The sequence below is a fragment of the Neolamprologus brichardi genome, chromosome 3 (assembly GCF_056152115.1).
Source record: "Neolamprologus brichardi isolate AB-2024 chromosome 3, ASM5615211v1, whole genome shotgun sequence".
NCBI lineage: Eukaryota > Metazoa > Chordata > Actinopteri > Cichliformes > Cichlidae > Neolamprologus > Neolamprologus brichardi.
Genome location: NC_142106.1, coordinates 14,834,476 through 14,839,105, shown reverse-complemented (window position 1 = coordinate 14,839,105; position 4,630 = coordinate 14,834,476). Strand labels below are relative to the sequence as shown.

The 4,630-nt window shown below is 38.9% G+C and overlaps 1 pseudogene; it reads left to right on the top strand.

Annotated features, from left to right (window-relative positions):
• Positions 1–548: 548 nt before the first annotated feature.
• On the top strand, positions 549–4,314 carry LOC148103601 (stonustoxin subunit beta-like; annotated as a pseudogene).
• The last annotated feature ends 316 nt before the right edge of the window (positions 4,315–4,630 follow it).

Below are 4,630 nucleotides of genomic sequence, written 5' to 3'. Positions count from 1 at the left end.
GAGAAATATGCTCTCTCTTTCTAGTTCCTGTCAGTACTCTTGCTGCAGCATTTTGGATTAACTGCATGTCTACTACTGCATGTCTTTAACTTTTGTTTTCTCTCTCCTTAGTTTGTGTTTTGTTCTTGTCTCTCTGAGCGCATCTCTTCTCTTTCCCCTTACCCTGACCTTTGTGTCAAAGGGAGTTCTTCCTTCCCACCATCACCAAGTGCTGCTCAAAGTGGATTGTCTGATGGCTGGGGCTTTCTCTCTAATATTGTAGGCTGTTACCTTACACTGTTAAACAACTTGAGATGACTGTTGTTGTCTGTGAGGAATTAGCACTTATAAAAGAAAGTTAATTGAATGGATGCAAATGGATAGATGTTATTATATGTGACAAACAGAAAATGATTGTTGACAGATGGATTGTTGTTTTGTGTGTCTGCAGTCTGTCAGGCTGTCTGATCACAGAGGAAGGCTGTACTTCTCTGGCCTCAGTTCTGAGCTCCAACCCCTCCCAAGTGAGAGAGCTGGACCTGAGCTACAATGATCCTGGAGACTCAGGAATGAAGCTGCTGTCGGCTGGACTGAAGGATCCAGGTTGGATTGTCAGGTATGGAGAGAATGTCTGATAGAGGAGGAAGAGCTGGAAACATTTCCTGTGTCCTTCACTCACTCCCTGTTTGTTTCCTGCAGATGAGACATGAACAATCACACATGCAAAAAGATTTTCAGTGACAGACACACTAGTCTAGCTGGATAGTACATGGATATTTATGTAGAGGCTCTCCAAGAAGTCTGTTTGCAGGAATGGTAAATGGTAAATGGCCTGCATTTATATAGCGCTTTTACTAGTCCCTAAGGACCCCAAAGCACTTTACACATCCAGTCATTCACACATTCCCACCATTCACAGTTAGGCCCATAAATATTTGTTCAGAGACAACATTTTGTAATGTTGGTTACCACGATGAATTTTAAATGAAAAAACTCAGATGCAGTTGAAGTTCAGACTTTCATGTTTAATTCAGTGGGCTGAACAAAAAGATTGCATTAAAATGTGAGGAACTAAAGCATTTTCTTAACACAATCCCTGCACTCTATCTCCACCATCACTCTCCATCTCACTCCCTGAGTTCAAACATGATTTAGTGTCTGTCCCACAGACCTGGCTAAGGTCAACAAGCTTTTCAGTCTGTGTCCCTTTCTCATTTCTCACTTTGCACATCCTCCACTGCACTCCTGAGATCTTAGCCCCTCCCACGAGAGATGTTAGCAGAGGAGCCAAGGAAGGGACACAAGGAGAGGACTCATTGAAACAGGTGTCTAACAACATCCAGCAAAGTGTTTTCAACCAAGCATTAGAAATGAACATTTTATTTTCACTTTTTTAACCCTTTAAGACTGGTTGGAGCGGGCACACTCTGTTTTACGTAACTATTTTTAAATCCCTGTAGAACTGCCACGACGTAAGCTAGCGCAATAATTTATTTTGCATATGAAACTGGAAGAGTTACATCTTATGCCATCAGCTCGCCCTAGGTCACGGTTTCCTTCCACATATAGCTTTGCAAAAACTGCATAAAAAGCACTTGCAGCAACAAAAACACAATATTCCAGAAAGACGCTTTGCCGATCCGATCACCTGTTCATAACACTTCCTACATTGTAATAGACGTCAGCGCGAACTATCGCATGTCTGCCATTACCTGCCCAAAACCGGAAGTGACGCCATTTTTGTGGAAAATTTAGTTTTGTTTTGTTTTTTTTACCTTCAGGGCCTTATAAACCTAAACTGGTGTTTTTAAAAGTCATGTTTGACTTTATGCTTATCTGTATAGTTTCTGGGATGCTTAGAACTCTGGAAATAGTTTATTTTGATGCACATTCTGTTTTGTTTTTTTTTTTGCAAATTTGCATTATAATATTTATTTTCGTTTTTCCTTCAGTATATAAAATTTGTGTATCTCAAAATTACAACTATGAAGACATTCAAAACAAATTTACTGTTGTTGGAATCTATTTTATGCAACTTTTTTGTATTTACAGTTTTGAGGGATACACCTCTTAAATTTCTCTAACTAGAAATATATGCAAAAAAGGATTTTAATTTTTTTTTTGTGGTTATGGTACTTTTTTGCAATTTATGTAGGTCCTATGCTCTTAATGCACACATATTATTGAGATTTGGGCTATAATGGTTGTATTGATGTATAGCAACTTGAAATGCTCCCAAAAATAGCACTACAGCATGTTAAAATATAAAGATAAGCTCTTGCGGACTTGTTTCTATGGTAGGTCTTAAAGGGTTAATTTGCCACATACTTGTGCCAAACTCTGACAGTTTTTCAGTGTGTTTGTTTTTTCTTTTTTTGAGCATTGTAGTAAAGGTCATGAATGAGAGCAAAGGCAGGTAGGTGTCCAGTCTGAATCAGTCATATTTCATTCAGTGCAGTGGTGTACTGTCCAAATCATCAGCAGTTTGATAGACGTATGGATTGAAGTGTATTTGTGAAAATTTTGGACTGTTCCTTTTTTGATGTCTAACAGTATGTGTATGAGGGCCATGTAATGTCCATGTGTGCATGCTGAAAGAGACTGTGCTAGTCTGACCTCCTCCTCCTTTCAGGGTGGAGCCTGCTGGAGTCCAATGGTTGAGACCAGGTCTGAGGAAGTGTAAGTGTGTTTTTAATGTGATTCATGAAAACAAAGCAGCACACATTCATCCGTCTTCAAACTGTAACATCACTCATTCACATCTCTGATGTCAGCAGTGTTGGGTAAGTTACTTTAAAAAAGTAATTAATTACTAATTACTTAGTCAATATTGTATTTAAAATACTTATCTAATTACTGTGTCAGAAAAGTAACTTCATTACTAAGTAAGTAATTTAACTAAATACTTCTTAAAAATCCATATAAACCTTGAGTGGGCAAACAATAAAAATTAAACTCTTTAAATAATAAAAAAAAAAATTAAAGATGGAGACTAAGTACGCAGCGGTAGCATCTCTTCCACAATGTAGCCTGCATTATGTTTTTTAAGCTCACCTTCAGACGCTTTCTGTGCTGATGAAGTAAAATCATGTTTTGCCTGCTTAGCAGCAGTTGCCGCGGTGTTATCCATGGATGATGAACAAGGACCACTCAAAAGTGTTCGTCTATGCTCTCGTGTCAGGCGCTTCAGTAGATTACTCGAGCCATTAACAGCAGCCGATAGTTTTTACATATTACTGTAATGTTCTTGTCTGCTTGTTTCAGAAAAATGAAGAGTATGTCCATTTCATAAAAAAAGCCACTCGCTTCAGCCGAGTCCGACATCTTCCGCTTTAGAATACGACTGTGCAGCAAACGGGCACAAAATGACTTGCACCTGCAATACAGCAATGTTAAAGCGGCAGCTGTGGCTTCTACGTATAGAAGATAAATTATTGAAATTAAATAATGATATTCAGCGAGTATAATTATTTTACAATGTAACACAAGTACATTGTAAATAACTGTAATTAAAATACCTAAAAATGAACAGTAATTAGTTACTCTACTTTTTCAGTAGAAAAGTAATTTAATTACAGTAACGCATTACTTAGTAACGCATTACACCCAACACTCGATGTCAGGAGTCATCATCAAAGTGTCAATCAATGAACAGATGATAGATCAATAACTGCAGCTGGATTGTGTTTGTTCTTTCCATCAGATTCCTGTCAACTCACAATCGACACAAACACAGTACACACAAACCTCCAACTGTCTGACAACAACAGGAAGGTGACACGTGTGAAGGAGGTTCAGTCATATCCTGATCATCCAGACAGATTTGATGTTCTTCATCAGCTGCTGTGTAGAAATGGTCTGACTGGTCGCTGTTACTGGGAGGTCGAGTGGAGAGAAAATGTTTGTGTATCAGTGAGTTACAGAAGAATCAGAAGGGAAGGAAACGGTGATGACTGTTGGTTTGGATGGAATGATCAGTCCTAGAGTCTGTACTGCTCTAATAGATTTGGTTACTCTGTCAGACACAATAAGAGAAAAACAACAGTCTCCTCTTCCTCCTCCTCCTCTGTCTCTAACAGAGTAGCAGTGTATGTGGACTGTCCTGCTGGCACTCTGTCCTTCTACAGAGTCTCCTCACACACTCTGATCCACCTCCACACCTTCAACACCACATTCACTCAAACTCTTTATCCTGGGTTTTATCTCGGTTCTAAGGCCTCAGTCCGTCTGTGCTGAGTTGAGTGTAAAGAGTGTCCTCCTGTTAGAGAAACACTCTGACTGTTGAACAGATAGTTCATTCTGTACATGTCTGTCTCTTTCACTCACAAACACGTTTTCAGATTCATGGGTTCAATCACATGATGTTTGAAACTGTTCTAAATGATTACTTGTAAACTTCTTCCTCTTCAGTCCTTTAAAGATGGAAGCTCCGATTTTTCCAGGATCCACATGTTGTTTTTCTGTCTTTTTCCACTCAAAGCTTCACAGTGAATCTCAGTATGTTGTGTTTCTCTGAAGCGCAGTTCACAACCAGCTCCTCTGCATTTTCAACAAGTCTGAGCTCAAAATGAATAAAATGAATCCAAATGTTTGATTTCTCTTTCTTAATGGGATGTTTCCAAACTCTCCACATGCTCTTACTGTTTCACTT